Source organism: Ovis aries, chromosome 4, assembly GCF_016772045.2.
Source record: "Ovis aries strain OAR_USU_Benz2616 breed Rambouillet chromosome 4, ARS-UI_Ramb_v3.0, whole genome shotgun sequence".
Lineage (NCBI taxonomy): Eukaryota > Metazoa > Chordata > Mammalia > Artiodactyla > Bovidae > Ovis > Ovis aries.
The window spans coordinates 9,339,082-9,357,895 of NC_056057.1; the positions used below are offsets into that span (position 1 = coordinate 9,339,082).

The following is an 18,814-nucleotide window of genomic DNA, read 5'->3' on the forward strand; positions in this document are numbered from 1 at the left end:
AATTTTCACTTTCTTTCACTTTCAGAGATTGACAGGAAATAAAAACCTTTGCTAATTCTAGTTAGTAAATTAAAGAAGTTTGAATATTCTTGATGTGTTCTAAGATGATGGTCTTTTCATTAGTTTTACTTCCAATATCTTAAAACGTTGAGAATTTTAGTCACTGTGTGTTTTGGATCATTTACAAACACTACTTAGGATTCTTTTTTGCCCTGTAAGTTACATTTTCGGAAATCTTGCAAAGCAGTTAGCTTTCCAACTTGCCTCCTAAGATATCTTTGTTTCTCAATCATAATCATCTTCGGTGCAGTTGCCTAAGCATTTGGTTCATGTAACCATTAAAAACACAGGGACAAAAATGCTGCAAAATAAACAGGACTGCAGATTTTACGCAGTAATCACTTGCCAAGTTTCCCCTTTGAAACCGAAGCCATTTTTGTGTCATTGAAATATAGTAGAATGGTCTATAAACAAGATTTCTGTTGCGTTTATATATTAAAGCAGATGAAATCATTTTAAGTAAAATGTTAAAAGCATTTACTTCCTAATTCAGACCAAGCTTGGTCCAAAAAATGTTCATCATTCATCCAGAATGTTAAAAAATGAAATATAACTGGGTTTTGATTCTCAGTTCATTTGCTTTGTAAACCTGGAAGGACTTTCCGGATTTAAAAGCTCCATCACGAATGTAAATCCTTTCTTATTTCTTTTGTTTCTTCCCACTTGGTGCAGGTTGTTTTCTCATGATCATTTCACTCTTACTATATGTTAAGGCTTGGCTTATTGGCACTCAGTCACTCCCTTCTCACTTTGTATGTTGCTCTTACTAGAACTGGCCCCCAGACCTCTCATACTGGTTACCTGCCAGTAACAAGGCATCTGATTGGTGTTTTCCATCAAGCATTAAAGGATACTTGGTTTTGTTTGGGGTTTGACTTTAATTTGAAGAATAATTTTCCTCAAGTCCTGATCTACCTGACTTTGCATTAAATCATTTCTGAGTTTGATTTTTGCCTCAAAACATGTGTTTGGATAATTTTTAAATCTCTTTGTTAGATTCAGCTTAAACTGTTTTGTCTTTTTTTTTCTCCTGGTTTCTATTATTTCCTGGGTGCTCCACACACCACCGAGTCCAGATGGATTCTTTATAATGAATGTTTGACGATTTGAAGGAGGGAGTGAGGAGATTCTTTTTTTTTTTTTTCTCCTGCCTACAGCTGCTCTCAATATGGCTCATCATAACTGAAAGGAAATGAATAAAGATGAGTTATCTGAACCGAAAATCAGCCACAGCGCAGAAGCAACTCGTCCACGAATCCAGTAGGGAAAAGGAAGTCATTGCTGTCGTTTATTTATTCATATATTTTTAATGGTGGCAGGATTATTTTTTTAAATCTTGTACCTTTGAGTCGTGGCCATTTGGAGCATTTGGGAAAGACCATATGGTTCCAAATGAGATTCCCATCACATTCTGTGCATTTGAAACCATTTATGCTGAGCCTCTTGGCACAACCTACTCCTGGAGCATGAGCAGACACATGCAAGAGCTGTAGACAGAATGGGAGAGCATGCAAATAGCGTCGGAGGAAATGTTAGTGGTTTGACTTGCCATTTTTGGATCAGCCTTCGCTTGGATGAGACAACCTATATTTTATTTTAAGCAGTGATTATCTCCATATTTTGTGCATTACATGTCTCCCATGATTAATATCTACCCTCGTGACTTAGGGACCATCAGGGCTCAGAAGCATTTCAAGCAGGGGAAACATGTGGAAAGAGAGTTTTGAATTTGAGTCCAGATTAGGATGGAGGCTAAGGGTCATCGCAGAACTTGCTGAATCACATATTTACCCTGTAAGCAGAAAAGATGTGGGGCTTTCCCAGTGGCTCAGTGGCAAAGAATCCTTCTGCCAGTGCAGGAGACACAGGTCCAATCCCTGGTCCAGGAAAAACCAACATGCCACGGAGCAACTAAGCCCATGAGCCACAACTGTTGAGGCTGTGTTCTCAAGCGCAAGAGCTGGAACTACCAAAGCCCGCAAGTGCTGGAGCCTGTGGGAGAAGCCTAAGTGCCAACTCGGGAAAACCCACATAGCAACAAAGACCCAGCACAGCCCCAAATTAATTAAATTATAAACAAAAAAAGTTATCAAAAACAGCCAGCACACACTCACAAACAGAAAGAAAAAAAGAAGAAAAGATTTAAGTGTAAAAGGCAATGTCTAACTAAAGTAATCTCCTGTCCTGTGGGATTTGCCAATAGGAGCACCTAAATTCTGGCCATAGTCAGCTTTTATTCATGACAAACAAGAGGCTCACTATTGGAAGTCACATTGTGGGTCTGGTTGTACCTCAGATTCACACAGACCCAGGGTCAAATCCCAGTAACACGATTTCTTGCTTTGTGTGCATGAGCAAGTCCCCAGTCTCTCAGAGGCTCGTTTTCTTCATTTCCAGGTATGCATAACAGTACTGATCCTGCCGCGCTGTTGGAGAATTATTTGAGAGAGCAGTGCCTCGCATTACATGAAAGGCATTGAGGCAGTGTGGCGTGGCCGTTAGGAATTCTGGTTTCACAGTCAACTGTCCGAGTTCTTCTATTTAAAAAATATATTGATTTATTTATTTGGCTGTTCCAAGTGTTAGTCGCAGCATGTGGGGTCTTTTAGTAGTAGAAAGCAGGATATTATTCCCTGACCAAGGATCAAATCTGGCCCCCCTGTGTTGGGAGTGTAGAGTCTTGGCCACTGAACCACCGGGGAAGTCCCCAGCCATCCCAGCTTCTGACACTTAACTTCGTGACCTTGGAAACATAGCCTGGTAATCACATTCACATCTCCTAGAGCTGTGATGGGAAGTGACAGGGAGGTGACCCGTGTACAAGACTTCGAGCCGTATTTGCCCAGTATTTGGAGGTGCTCACTACTCTCATATGCTAACCTCAAAGAATGGTCAAGCAGATGGGTGTCTACACCTGTGATTCTTGGCACATCATGAGCAAACAATAGGTGGAAATTGCTGTCCCTGTCATGTAAAGTAATCCAGTGTGGAGTCCCCCCTTGCCAGGAGCGCCCTTGATGAGACACACCTGGCTCTTCATTGTGGCGTTCCTTATGGCCACAGAAGCATCTGGTCCGGCACTTAACATCTCTCATGATCCTTCTCCAAAGCCAGGATAAGCTCTACAGCCCCCAGGAAACTTTTTTTTTTTTTCTCCTTGCCCAACTCAGAAGGTTTTGACATCCCATTAGGCTATGGCACTTCCAGGCTTGTTACATTGGAGAAGTGGAATTAGTCACAATGTACATATTCATGAAATATGAGACATTCTGTATTCTGAGTAGTTTTGCCTGCAAAGTCATGTGTCCTCTCCACCATAAGTTACATTATATCAAGCATAGCTTTGGAAAAGGAGGACGGTGAGAAGGTCATTCCAAGGCAGGTGCATGAGTGAGGGATCTTTGCAACCTGACGCAGGTGAAGAGCCGGTGGCCAAAGGGTTGACGGTTTTCTCCAGCTCTGAAATAGTCGGATCATGGGCACTGGGGAGCTTTCCACGGCCTGGCTCTCTTGAAGTAACTCAGAAAAATTGCTCTGAACTTCAGGGCTCCAGGAGAGAAGGGAAATTATGTTGCATTTTCAATAATGTGGCTTCCCTCATAGTTCAGTTGGTAAAGAATCCACCTGCAGTGCAGGAGAGCCCGGTTTGATTCCTGGGTTGGGAAGATCCACTGGAGAAGGGATAGGCTACCCAGTCCAGTATTCTTGGACTTCCCTTGTGGCTCAGCTGGTAAAAAATCCGCCTGCAGTGCGGGAGACCTGGGTTTGATCCCTAGGCTAGGAAGATCCCCTGGAGAAGGGAAAGGCTACCCACTCCAGTATTCTGGCCTGGAGAATTCCATGGACTGTATAAGCTCTCAAAGTTGTTAGTTATTCTGATTGGGGTGTTTTGTTGTGGGTTTTTGTTTTTTTTTCTGTAATTTACTGAACCATCCTTCTTATTGCTGAATGCTTGAATTGCTTCCATTTTTCTCTTTTTGTTATTGTAGCTAACATTGGTAGAAAATATAAATAAATAATAAGCAGTGACTAGAACTATTTTAATTCTAGTGACTAGAATTATTTCTGAGTCTTTATATCTGAAGTGAACAAATTGATGGGGCCGATGGCTTCTGACTTGAAAGACTCCTAGTAGAGGTGGCATTTGACCTGGATCTGGACAAGGCAGCAGCAGTGTGGATATTGAGGGGCAGAAGTGGGTGGGTGGGCAACAAGGACTCAGCCAGGCGTGGGGGCACCGGGTCTGTGACGGGCTGGCCAGGGCGGGCGTCCTCTCAGGGCAGCACAGGGCAGTGGTAAGGGCGGGTTTCTTAGAAAGAGTGGAAAGTAAAACTGAAAAGCTGAATTCACTTATTTTGGAAATCAAGACATCCACTGTAAAAGTTCCAGTGTTTCCTGAGAAAAACCTGACTGGTAAGACTCCTGAATTGCAGGGTTTATTGCTCAAAACAGTACATTTTTCTTTAATACCAGAGCTGAGTGAGGAATAAGTTTATATTTTGATTCCAGGTAACAGCACAAGCTATTTCTGTGATAGGCTAATCCTTAAACAGCTATGGAGTGGAGGTACCCAAATCCTGCTTTTACAGTGGAGTCAGTCAACCTCTTCATTATTTTAATTATACTCTTGTTAATGAACTTCAATAAACTTTACTGTTTCCAAACAGTTTGAACAAGACAACTATTTAATAAATAAAAAACCAAATGAGCCAAAACCGGCTTTTTTTAAATCTAAGAAATGATTACAGAATAAATTGTTAAACCAAATATTAAAACAACAAAGTGTGTAGATACCGTTAAAGTCTTCTTGGCATTCAGCGCTTAGCTAGAACATAATAAATAACATATTAGTCTTAGTTTTTCCCTCAATTTGTGAGTCAATAATTTCTATTAACAGTTCATAAAATGGCACGTCAACATGAAGTGTAAGTGCGTTTCTTATAGAATGCTGAAGCAATAAAATCCCCACAGAAGTCGAGAAAGCAAATTAGCTATTCTCCCTTCTCCTACCTTGATGTTTAAGAAAGATTAACTTTTCTCTGGGTGTCGCAGATGTTTGTTATTTTTTAAAAACTCATGAAAGAAGCACATAAACGGGAACAGTCACTGCCTTCTTTGGCAGGCTGCGGGCATGAACGGACTTGTTAGAAAACCCTCAGTGGAGGACTTTATAACACGTGGAAACATTAGATTATACACATTCTCACAAAATGGTCTTTCTTTCAGAAGAGCATCTTCTTAAAGCCATCCAACAAAAACATCCAAGTGTAAGTTTTCAAAAACCTCCGTTAAAATTCCACAGTCCCAAGCTGACTTCATTCATTCGGCCACTGAATACGTATTTATTTATTGCCTCTTGTATGTACAAGAGGGGTTTCCCAAAGAATCTGTCCACATGTATAAGAAATCACACTGGGTGCAACGGTTTCCTTAAGCACTGATTTCTCTAAAAATATATATTTGTATTAGTGAGTACCTTTTCATTGTTTTATATTAACGGTTTCTTCTCTGTGTATTCCTAGTAATTATGTAAGGTTCTTATGGAAGGGAAGTGATCTTTGTGTGTGCGGTTGCTTCAGTGATACCTTTGCGCTCATTCCTGAGGAAGGCAGGTAGGGAGACTTTTGGAAAGGGATGGGGGGTGTAGTGGGCTTCCCCAGAGGCCCAGTGGGTGAAGAATCTGCCTGCAGTTCAGGAGACTTGAGGGGGAGGCAGGAGGCAGGAGACTGGGGAGCCCAGTGCAGGCTCCCCCTGGGGAGCAAATGGGAGAAATGGATTGCTGTGAATTGGGCTGGGCAAAGGGCAAGGGAGCCAAGGACCGAAGGGACCGGATGAACAGCAGAGACCCCAGGATCAGAGTTCAGATCCCAGCCTTACCGCTTCCTGCCTCTGTGGCCTGGACAGCTTGCTTACCTCTCTACACTTCTCCTTTGTTGTTTTTTAGTTGCTAAGTCATGTCTGACTCTTGTGCGAACCCATAGACTATAGCCCTCCAGGCTCCTCTGTTCATGGGATTTTCCAGGCAAGAAATACTGGAGTGGGTTGCTATGCCCTCCTCCAGGGGATCTTCCTTCCCAACCTAGGGATTTAATCTGCGTCTCCTGCGTTGGAGGCGGATTCTTTACCACCAAGCCGCCAGGGAAGCCCACACCTCTGCTTCCTCATTTAATAAAAGGGAGGAGATAATGGTAGTAATAATAATAATTGTATCTACCTCATAGGCTTGTTGGGAGGGTTGCTGCTGCTGCTGCTGCTGCTGCTAAGTCGCTTTAGTCGTGTCCGACTCTGTGAGACCCCATAGACGGCAGCCAACCAGGCTCCGCCATCCCTGGGATTCTCCAGGCAAGAACACTGGAGTGGGTTGCTATTTCCTTCTCCAATGGATTAAAGTGAAAAGTGAAAGTGAAGTCGCTCAGTCGTGCCCGACTCTTAGCGACCCCATGGACTGCAGCCTACCAGGCTCCTTTGTCCATGGGATTTTCCAGGCAAGAGTACTGGAGTGGGTTGCCATTGCCTTCTCCGAGTTGGGAGGGTTAAATGAAGTCAATATATATATATAAAGTTCTTAGGGTAGTGTCAGACATGTAGTAAGCGATGGATCAATTTCAGCTGTTATTATGGTTAGAGATCCCCTTAGAGGGAAGGCCATGCAGTCAGAGAGGTCAGCCTGAGGTAGGATGGTGATGTTCTCAAAGCCATTCCAGACCCCTTTCCTGGCAGATGTGCATACAAGGTGTGCATTTTGTATCCCTAGATCATTGTTCCTCAGTTATCTCTGTCTTCAAAAAAACAAGTTTATCTGTATGAACAGAGTCTACAGCATGCATCCTATAATCATGTGCTGACATAGAAACTGTAAGGAATCAGTGTCATTTATCTGTCTTTCATCACATTTAGGGTGATAGGGTGAATGAGCACCATGTTAGGAGTCCAGAGACATGGGTTTGGGACTACATCTAACCTTGTCACTGACTAGCTGTGACCTTAAGCATGCCCCTTCTTCTGTACGAGGTCTCTGACTCCTTTCCTGTAAAATGAGGATAGCCTTTGGGGCTCCCAGAAGGCCTTTCAACTCTAGTAGTCTGTGCTAAGGCATCACTGAGTTCTAGCTAATAACAGTTTCAAGTGGGAATGGTGTTCATTCATCACACTATACTGAGTAAAATCAGAGAGCAGGAAGACCAAGGATACAGACCTCCTAAAGGTGGCACCCATGAGCTCCATCCCCACCGCCCACAGGAGTGAGGACAGGAAGCTCACCCCTGACCAACAAGGTGTTCAGTCACATTTCAGGAACTGTGTCCTACAAGCCTGTAGCGGGCGAAAGCAGCAAAGATCTTATTGCTGAAATGTAATTGTGTTGCCTCCTCGGGCCCCTGACACTGCTCTGCATGTCCATTCCGTGTCCCGCTGGCCCAGAAGTCTGGACTGAACCAGCGCGAGGGCATATCCAAGCCCCATAGAGGCCAGTGCAGCAGCTGCTGGGAGGTTTGCAGTGTAACCGTTTCTAATAGTAGGTTAAGTGTTTTGAATGGAGGGCCTTGGGCCCAAGGGGAAAAATAACACTGCAGTTATTCTGAATTACTGCAGAATTAGATGATCTGCACTGTAGGTGGCGCTAGTGGTGAAGAACCCGCAGGAGACTGGCGGGACGTGGGTTTGATCCCTGGATTGGGAAGATCCCCTGAAGGAGGGCATGGCAACCCACTCCAGTATGCTTGCCTGGAGAATCTCTATGGACAGAGGAGCCTGGAGGGCTACAGCCTATAGGGTCGCAGAGTCGGACACAACTGAAGCAGGTTAGCACACACACACACACACACACACACACACTGTAAGAAAAATTTTAGATAAGTGGGGTTTGCAGCTTTACACGCACAAGTTTGTTGTTATTGTAGCCAGTTTGGTGTCTGAATCTTGGGCTAGCAGGTGACGCTGAACTAGGTGTGTGAGCATATCGTATTTATAGTGTCTGAGTTTTTGTTTCTTCACTTGGGAAATGGCAATATTAAAAGCATCCACTTCATAGGGAAGCTGTAAGGACAGATTTCTAGAAGTGGCAGGTGACGTACAGCTTTATCTGCAGAGCCAGGACGTTGGAAACTCAATGTTGAACAATAGGTGAATGGTTGAGCCAATTATTGTACAGCCATATGATGTTCATTAGAGTAACAAGCCATTCTTTCACTGATGTAAAAGTAATTACAGCCAGCTGAGATCCAAAGTGATGAGGAAGTCTTAACTGGGTAGAGGGGAAATAGTAATTATAATCACTAATATGTATATAGTGGTCATATGCCAGATCCTAGGTAAGTCTTGCATTTGTAACTACTCATTAAATCCTCAGAGTAACCCTAAGAAAGAGCTACTATTATTATATAAACTCATTTTGCACATGAGGCTACTGGGGCAAAGTAGTATTAAAAAATCTATTGGGGGCTTCCCTTGTGGTCCAGTGGTAGAGAACCTGCCTTGCAATGCAGAGGACACTGGTTCAGTCCCTTACGTGGGAAGATCACACATGCCACTGGGCAAGTAAGCGCATTCACCACAACTACCGAGCCTGCACACCTAGAGCGTATGCTCAACAGCAGAAGCCACCGCGGTGAGAAGCCTGCACACCACAACTAAAGAGCAGCCCCTGCTCGCAGCAGCTGGAGAAAGCCCTGGGTGCCGCAGTAAAGACCCAGTGCGGCCGAAAGCAAAAGTTTGGGTTTTTTTAATTAAAGAAAAAAAAAAAAACCATATCTGGCCAGTAGGTGGCCAGGCCGGAATTAGTATAAAGGAAGTGGGGGATGTGTGTGTGGTTAGGAAGCAGAGTGGACGAAAGATGTCTCCGCCAGGTGTCACCTAACTAAGATTTCCTTGATAAATGTAGGACATGGCTGTGTTGCAGACGAATGAAACACACCATTATAGCAGTGCTGGCATCGGAGCCTAGCAGCCCGCCCAAAATACAGATGGAAACCGCCACATACTCTGCGTGGAAAGCCCTTCACGTATCAAGGTTGGCGGCTGATGATTCCGTAAACTTAATATCCGATTACAGACCTCTTTTTTTTTTTTTTTTTTTTTTTGCCTGCCTGTTCTACGCTGTCTGCCTTTCTTTATTGAACACAAACTGTGACGTCCTGAAGGAATCCAAGACAATTTGTAAGACACCGTGTCAGGCCCTTTTTAGTCCCAGTACCCCCTGGTGATCCAAGGTTGGGGTCTAAAAACTAGAACAGAACAGAGACAAGGAAGAAAACACCGACTTGCCACAAATACATGTAGAGCGAAGGAGGTATTTTTGTTTAAAAGACAGACAGCTGAGGAACAGTTTATTTGATCCCTGCTGCTTGAGGGACAGTGGGGAAAGAAAGGTGTTTTTGTGATCACTCTTCAGCGTTCCCCGCGCGGCTTGGTTCGCACAGTCACAACAAGAACATGAGCTCTAATAATACATCGCCACCAACCACAGATATGTTGCTGGCATTATGCACAGTAGTAACTAACATTCAGCCCCTTTTGATTACTTCCAGCCCTGTGACATTTAGATGGCTGCACATTTCTTCTAACCTCAGAAAGTTCAGAGTTGACAGCATACATCCCATAATCACGTGCTGACATAGCAACTGCAAGGCGTCGGTGTCAATTACCTGTCTTTCATCACGTTTAGGGTGATAGGCTGAATGAGCACCGTATTAGGAGTCCGAAGACGTGGGTTTGAGGCTACGTCTAACCTTGTCACTGACTAGCTGTGACCTTGAGCATGTCCCTTCACCCCTACAAGGCCTTGGACTCCCTTTCTATAAAATAAGGCTAGAGTTTGGGGCCCCCAGAAGCCTCGAATAGTCTGTGCTAAGGCATCACTGAGTTCCAGCTAATAACAGTTTCAAATGAAAATGGTGTTCATTCGTCACATTCCACTAATAAACTCACAGAGCAGCATGACCCTGAAAGTGGGCATCTTAGACACTTGTAATCTTCACCCGTCAGCTGGTGACGGCTCATGGAGTTCCCCAGGCAAGCCATGCATACCCTTTTCTAAAAGGAGACGTGGGAACGTCAGCGTACATTTAAGCATGTTAATGTCAAATGCCTCTGCACTGTTTCTTTTTGAATGTTTTTAAATTTATTTTTAATGGGAAGGTAATGGTTTTACCATGTTGTGTGGGTTTCTGCCATGCATCGACGTGAATCAGCCGTAAGTGTACATATATCCCCTCCCTCTTGAGCCTCCCTCCCACCCCACCCCCTCACATTGTTTTTTAATTTCTTTCTGTGGAATCATCACTCTCAAAGTTAGTCAATCACAGCATTATCGGGAAAGATAAACATGGTTTTTTTTTTAATATCACCTAAGTCTCTCCTATACTAAATTTTATTCTATTACAACATGCTTGAAAATGTGTGGTTTGTAGGTTTGGTCAGCAAGTGCATATTTTCTGAGCAAACTAACGTATGATGTGAAAAGACTAGTTTTCCCTGTTTCCCACTTCTTGTATTTGCGGGTGCCCTTCGCTGGTAACTACACCAATTCCCACAAGTCACTCCACATGGACTGTTTGCCAGATACCTGTTTCCCTGGTCAGAGAGCCATGTGTTAATGATATCCTTCTGTGTAGACTGTCTCATGCAGAAAGACTCATAAATGCATAACTGGTTTTCTAGATTGATTTTTTTTCCCCCACAAAAGTCTAACGAATTCCTGTACTCAAATCCTAGGGACACACGTGTGTTTGGTAGCTTGCGCCTGCTGCCTGGACAGACTCTGTGTGTCTGCTCCGAAAGACCAAATATCATCCCAGCGGACCTGACCTAGTTGAACATAAATACACCATTGAGGAGCGACTGGCTTCAGAATTAATAAAATTTATAAATAAATAGGATGGCCTTGCAAAGAGGCTAAACTTGAAGTGCCTCGTAAGTAATTTTCGTAAGGCAGGGCACTAGGCTTTGGCTGCCCTGCCAGTGACAGAGGCTGTGAAGTGAAATTATCTGGTGGAGGCAATCAGATTGTTCATACTCTGCAAGGTTAGAAAATGAATTGAACCCGTAATAGGATCATAATACAGAGCCTTATATTTTTTGGTAAGGTGCTGATCAAGCCTGGAAGGTCAGGGTTTGGGCTGGTTTAACTACTCAAGTAATTTGACACTCTTCCTTTCAATCTGTTAGGTCTCTGAGTAGGTGTGAATATGTTTGTAAGTCAGTTCTAATGAGGTGGATGAAACTGGAGGCTATTATACAGAGTGAAGTAAGTCAGAAAGAAAAGCACCAATACAGTATATTAACATATATATATGGACTTTAGAAAGATGGGAATGACAACCCTGTACGTGAGGCAGAAAAGAGACACAGATATAAAGAACAGAGTTTTGGACTCTATGGGAGAAGGCGAGGGTGGGATGATCTGAGAGAATGGCACGGAAACGTGTATATTACCATGTGTGAAACAGATGACCGGGCCAAGTTTGATGCATCAAACAGGGCATTCAAAGCCGGCACACTGGGACAAACCAGAGGGATGGGATGGGGAAAGAGGTGGGAGGGGGGTTCGGGATGGGGGACACGTGTACACCCATGGCTGATTCATGTCAACGTATGGCAAAAACCACCACGATATTATAAAGTAGTTAGCCTCCAATTATAATAAATTAATTTTTTTAAAGACAAGAGCCTCTCAGATTCAGTTTTTGTGGCTTATAGAGTACACTCGCTGGATTCTCTAAGCTCCTAGCAATACAGCTCCGTCTGCATCTGAGATGCTCACTGATTAAAATTTAGAGAGGTGAGCTGTTCTCCCAGACCCGCCAGTGAAGCCCATTAAAGAATCAGCTGAAAAGAAGGCACCCATCATGGAGGCTGGAAAGGAGGCTCCACGATCTCACTTCCCTTGAGGATATTATTCAGAAAAGAGGAATATTTTTCACTTCTTGCCACCTACGCTGAATTTTAAGAAGTAACCATACAAGATGAAGCTGAGAATTATTATAATTGGGTCTTTGGAAGAGACAAACTGTACTGCGTCTTTTTTTTTTTTTTAAATTTCTCCTGAAAGGTCACTGGATACAAAGACAGTCTCTGAATTTATTGAAAGGAAAGCTCCAAAGCCGTTATATGCAGCTCTGTATATGCCTATTTGTATTTCACACTCTCTTTTGTCAACTAGTAACAAACAGACCAGATGGAACTCAACCTGAGAATTTCTTTACCATCTTCTAAAGACTCACTTCAAGGATTTATTTCCAAACAATGAGGGAAAATACTTCTAACTTAAAAGAAGAAAAAAACAAAGCCCCCGACACTTGTCCTGTTAGGTGGTATCCTTTCCGCCTTCAGAGTGGCAGATGTTCAAAGTTCACCTGGGTGAATGTGGACAGAAGGTCTTTAGGTATCTCTTCAGCTCCTTTGCCAAGGAACCGCATCTTTGACATGGCGGCCTTTGCTGCATTTGAGCTAAAAAGACTGCTGTAATGTAAGCAGGGCTGCGCTTGCATTATAGTGTGAAGCCAGTCTCAATGCAGTGATACATTCTGAGCTCTTTTCTGAGGGACTAGTTAGGTCTCAACAGTGTGCCTCAGTTTTGGATTCCAAATTAGCCAAGTGGGCATCATGACGTTGCCCCCCAGGTAACAGGGTCTTTGGGCCCCTCTGATGCAAAGAGACGGGAAAGCGGTGAGAGCCGGGCGTTTGTGGCTGTTTAATCACCCAGTGGTGTCTGACTCTTTGCAATTCCATGGACTGTAGCCCACCGGGCTCCCTCTGTCCATGGGATTTCCCAGACAAGAACATGGGAATTGGGTTGCCATTTCCTTCTCCAGGGGATCTTCCTGACTCAGGGATCGAAGTCGTGTCTCCTGCATGGGCGGGCATATTCTTTACACTGAGCCAGCGGTCTAGCCAGGCTCAGTTCAGTTCAGTTCAGTTCAGTCGCTCAGTCGTGTCCGACTCTGCAACCCCATGAATCGCAGCACGCCAGGCCTCCCTGTCCATCACCAACTCCCGGAGTTCACTCAGAATCACGTCCATCGAGTCAGTGATGCCATCCAGCCATCTCTACTTCAATGTGAATCCTGGGTCCGACACTTGGCTGCTTTGGGAATTGCTTAACTTCCCGGGGCGTAGTATTCTCATCTTTAAAAACATGTGAAAATAGTGGTATCTATATCATAGGATATGAAATGAAGTTGTTTTGCAAAAGATAGTTGCCTTGTTCACATTTTACAAGATTAGAAAATGTATTTAACCCAAAAGGAGATCATAACACAGAGCCTGATACTTTTTGTAAGAAGGCAGCTGAGCCTAAAAACTGATCATTGGGGCCAATCTATATATGGTCATGTAAATTAAATAACTTAATTTTTGTAAAGTGGTTAGAACAGTACCTGGCACTTAATAAGTATTTTGTTAGTGTTAGCTATCATTATTAGTGTAAAGTCAAGGGTATGCTAATCACAGTCAAGGAGTCCCTTGCAGAAGTCATAATTGAGAAATAAAATATTAAGCAAAGTTTTTAAGCTATTTAAAATTTCACTTGTCAGGCATGGTGTTAATCATATTATATTCATTGTCTTGCTAAAGACTACAAGATTCCTTGAGGAATACATATTTTACTCTGTTAAAAAGAAAATTAAATTACATATATATATATATATATATATATATATATATATTTAAAACAGAGAAGGCAATGGCACCCCACTCCAGTACTCTTGCCTGGAAAATCCCATGGGCGGAGGAGCCTGGTAGGCTAAAGTTCATGGGGTCACACAGAGTTGGACACGACTGAAGCGACTTAGCAGCAGCAGCAGCAGCAGCATATATTTAAAAAGAAAAAAAATTAAACAATGAGCTTTGAAGGAGTATGTATTTTCTATGTTTATATGTAGACCAAATACCCATTAATACAAGTTAAATTTCATTTCTTAAACATTTCTTAAATACCGCACATTATCCCATCATGCTGTATTCCTTTTGACTTTTTGAAAGTCCTTTCTCAGGAATTCTTGTTTGCTTGTTTGTTCGTGTGTTTACCCATTTGGGGAGGTAGACAAGTCTTACTATTTTAAATTTACAGAAGACGACATGGAGTTTTGTGTAACCGAGGGGACCATCCAAGGTCATAAAGTGAGTTCTGGTCCAGGGCCATAGCCGTAACCCAGCTCCAGGTCCTGTGGGGCCTTGATTACAGCCCTTGGCTGTGCTGGGCCGGGGACTGTGTCGGCCTCATTTTGCATCTGCCAAACGACCTTTACCAAGAACTGAATAAAACTACCAGCTTTGCATGATTTCCAAAGCTATTGATTGCACACCTATTCTTCATTCATCTTGTGGATAGTAAATCCATCCATTTAAAGACAAGGCGAATTCAGCGTTCAGCTGTGATCTGCTCCACACATGTCCACTTTCCTTCCATTTTCTTTGAACGGAGCACAGTAAAATCTATTGTACGGCTCACTGGCGTGATAGCGCTTTGATAGACACTGAGTGACCTAATATACACACTCCAGTGTACTCTAATCTGTGGTCTCCCAGCTCCCACTCGGCAGGAATTCTGAGATGTTGATGGAACCCCGTGATTTAACAGAGCAGCCGAGCTGCCCTTTGACCCCTCGCACTGCTTCTGACAGCTGCCTGCCATGTGTAGAGAAAAACCGCACAGGCTGAAACCCTGTCGCAGAGTAAAGGTCCTTGAACAAACATACAAGCATGATCATGCTACTATTCTAAAATTAAATTGCTTAAAAAAAAAAAAAACTGAATTTGCAGTGGGAAAAGTTTACAGCTGAAGACCCAAGGCACCCTAGAGTGTACCAAGTACCTTCTCCTTTTAAAAAAGAAAACAAAATAACACATGTGTACTTGAGTTACCTATCTTTTTCAAATGAGTTAAGCCCGTTCATCAATGCCCAGATTTTTCTACTCTGACACAGTAACAGGCCTGCCAGAAATGATGGGCAGCATTTCCTGGATCGGTTGGGAAACTTGATTTGTGTTGAAGCTGTCAATTTAATCCACACTGCCTTTTTACTTTTAGCGGGATGTTCTTCAGGTAGAAAAGAATGGAAGGAGCTTTTAGGCATGACTACCGTCCTAAATATAAAGTTGGTTTTAAAAAAAAAAATCCCTCCTCGGCCCAAATAGCACGGTGCTTTATAATTCATTCTTTTCACATACAGTACCCTGCGTTATCCTGGCTAATGTTTTCCTGCTGCGCCGCCATCATCTTTTGTCAAGCTGTCAGGGTATTAAATTGATGCACCTTCCACATTTGGATAGAGGTCATTATCCTGTTGCCTGGTTGCATTGCCTCTGCTGAGCAGGTTAACTGCTTGAGGTCTTTCATCTAGATAAATGTTCGCCAGCACTTTTGCTCTGTGATGACATGAGCTGTTCCTTCAAGGTCAGATAGTGATGCTATGATAAGTTGTTCCCTTTGAGTTCACAGATTCAGAGAGAATGAGAGTCCAGATTCCATCATTGGTCTAAAAATAATGATAAATGCCCATTTTGGCATATTTCTCGCCAAAGTACTGGACTTGAGACTCTTTAAAAAATACATACTTGTGCTTTAATTTTTTTTAATATATAGAGAGACGATTTTTGCTTATAAGTATTTTGTTGTTTGAGTATCATAAGTGATTCTACTGTGTCAGAATTGACTCTTTAGTTCTGATGATGGCAGAAATGAATTGTGTGTATGTGTGTGCATGCTTGCGGAATAGATAAAGTAACATGGTAAATTTGCAGGTTTGCTAATCTTAAAATACTATGTTAAGAGTATTTTGAAGACTACAGTATTAGACACCTTTTACCATCCAAATAGGAAACAGTTTTTAAGTGGGGAGATATAATTGTCTTTTCACTTTAGTTATATTTGATGTGTGAACTAGAAAGAATTCTGTATGTTGTTGTTTAGTCAAAAAGTTGTGTCTGACTCTGTGACCCCATGGACTGTAACCTGCCGGGCTACTCTATCCATGGGATTTCCCAGGCAAGAATACTGGAGTGGGTTGCCATTTCCTACTGCAAGGGATCTTCCCCAACCAGGGATCGAACCCACATCTCCTGCGTTGACAGGTGGCTTCTTTACCACTGAGCCACCAGGGAAGCCCCTGCAAACTTTGAGTGCCTTTATTTCATTTTTCTAATGAAGAGAATGCAAAGTAAAAGGAAAAATAATTTTAAGAGATTTTATTATAACCCAATATGACTTTTGTAAGAAGCTTGTTTTTTATTCAATTTTTTTAAAAAATTTTTATCGTGGTAAAAGTAACAAAATGTACCTTGTTAGCCATTTGGTGGCTCAGAAGGTAAAGAATCTGCAGTGCAGGAGACCTGAGTTTGATTCTTGAGTTGGGAAGATCCCCTGGAGAAGGGAATGGCAACCCGCTCCAGTATTCTTGCTTGGAGAATCCCATGGACGGAGGAGCCTGGTGGGCTGTTTAGTCCATGGGATCTCGAAGAGTCAGACACGATTGAGCCATTAACACTTCACTTCAGTGGTAGCAAATATATCTCCAGAAGTTTTTTTGTTTTTTAAAGTGGTTTTCTTAAAAAAAAATTATTCACTTACTTATTTATGACTGTGCTGGGCCTTCCTTGCTGCACAGAGGCTTTCTATAGTTGCGGTGCTCAGCTCCTCGCTGCAGCGGCTTCTCTTGTGATAGGGTGCGGGCTCTAGAGCGCCTGGGCTCAGTGGCTGCGGTGCTCAGCTCCTCACTGCAGCGGGTTCTCTTGTTACAGGGTGCGGGCTCTAGAGCGCCTGGGCTCAGTGGCTGAGGGGCACAGGCTCTTCACTGCAGCGGGCTCTCTTGTGATAGGGTGTGGGCTCTAGAGCACCTGGGCTCAGCGGCTGAGGGGCACAGGCTCCTCGCTGCAGCGGGCTCTCTTGTGATAGGGTGCGGGCTCTAGAGCGCCTGGGCTCAGCGGCTGAGGGGCACAGGCTCCTCGCTGCGGCGGCTCCCCTTTTTATAGGGTGCGGGCTCTAGAGCGCCTGGGCTCAGCGGCTGAGGGGCACAGGCTCCTCGCTGCGGCGGCTCCTCTTTTTATAGAGTGCGGGCTCTAGAGCGCCTGGGCTCAGTTGCTGTCGGGCACAGGCTTAGATGCCCCCCAACATGTGGAATCTTTCTGAAGTAGGGCTCAAACCTGTGTCCCCTGCCTTGGCTAGCAGATTCCTGGCCACTGCACCACCAGGGACGTCCTAAAGTCCCTGGTTTTCTAACTGAAGCAGGCCTTACCTCTCTATTTACCATGCGGTCATATGAGCTAAAAGATGCTTTTATGAGTAAAGAGGACACATTTTTAAATAGCATCTTTTTTTTTAATGCTGCTTTAGGGCTTCCCAGGTGGCTCAGTGGTAAGGAATCCACCTGGCAATCCAGCAGGCATGGGTTGGATCCCTGGTCCAGGAAGTTTCCACATGTGGTGGGGCGGCTAAGCCTGAGCACCACAACCATTGAGCCTGTGTGTATAGCCTGGGTACCCCAACTGCTGAGCCCCTTGTCCTTACTGCTGAAGCCAGTGCTCCCTAGAGCCCATACTCCACAAGAGAAGCCTCCGCAACAAGAAGCCCACACCGAAACTAGAGCAGAGCCCACACAGCAACAAAGACCCAATACAGCCAGAAATAAATAAATCCGTAATCTAGAAAAAAATAAATAAATAAATGCCACGCCACTTTAAACTATAGTCTCTTTTAAAATGTAAAACATTATCGCATGTAGAATTAACTGTCTTGACTCTGTAATTTCAGGCCAGTGCTTAATTTCAATATTTGATGGCTGCATTTCCAATTGAATGGTGTGGTCTTCTAAAAATATGTTTATGTTTAGTTTTTTTAATATGCATTATTATTTTCAACAACTGGACTAGATTTTAAATTACTGTTTTATTATTAAGGGTCAGTTTTTAGATTATTGTTTTATTATTAAGGGTCAGTTATAAGCTGTCCACAAATTTTATCATAAAACAAAATTTAAAACCTGCTTAGATGTGCCATCTTGGGGAACTTGGCATTAGTGAGGTCAAATGTGCTAATAGTTTATTTATGTATTCACTAAAAATTGTTAGGTGGTATAGAAACGAAGATGAGGAAAATATGAGACCTGTCTTCAAAGGGAGCTTCTGTATTCCCTTTGCTATCTGTAATTATATCAGCGGCACAACCACTCAACCTAGAGGGTTCAGCATCCTGCTGATGGGCCATGCTTCTTAACCCGACATTGCGGGAACCACCAAGACCTCCAATCCCTTCTGAATAATATCCCAGCTCTTCTATACTCCGCACGGTTTTGTGATCTTAATCGAGGCCCTGTTTAGCCCCCATCTGCTTCCTAAGTTGTTTCTCTGCATCTAGTTACTCCCCCTCCTGTCCCTCACCACCCTCCACCTGCCTAATTTCCAAAAGAGTATTCTTTCCAAAATGCCAATCTGATCAGTCACTCCCTGCTTAGAAATGTTCTAGAGTGGGGATCCCAACCTCTAGGAGCTAATGCCAGAAAATCTGAGATGGAGCTGATGTAATAACAATAGAAATAAAGTACACAAAAAATGTAATGTGCTTGAATCATCCTGAAACCACTCCCCAACCCCAGTCCGTGGGGAAATTGTCTTCCATGAAACCAGTCCCTGATGCCAAAAAGGTTGGGGATTGCAGAGCTAGTGGGTCCTATTGGCGCAAGGGTGGAGTGAAGAATACAGAACCCTCCCAGCCTGACCGTGACTGACCTTTCCATCTGCTCTTCCAAACCCTTTCAGTGCTTCA

General features: G+C 43.4%; 1 protein-coding gene across 3 annotated transcripts in view; it reads left to right on the top strand.

Annotated features, from left to right (window-relative positions):
- Nucleotides 1–18,814, top strand: part of CDK14 (cyclin dependent kinase 14) — a 677,451-nt gene that overhangs the window by 622,171 nt on the left and 36,466 nt on the right. Inside the window, exon 15 of one of the 3 annotated variants that reach the window (XM_042248369.2) lies at nt 1,218–14,805. The exons of the other annotated variants lie outside the window; for them this stretch is intronic. The gene's annotated coding sequence lies outside the window, so the exon portion shown is untranslated. Of the gene's footprint in view, nt 1–1,217; nt 14,806–18,814 lie in introns of those variants that run through there. 3 annotated transcript variants of the gene reach the window in all.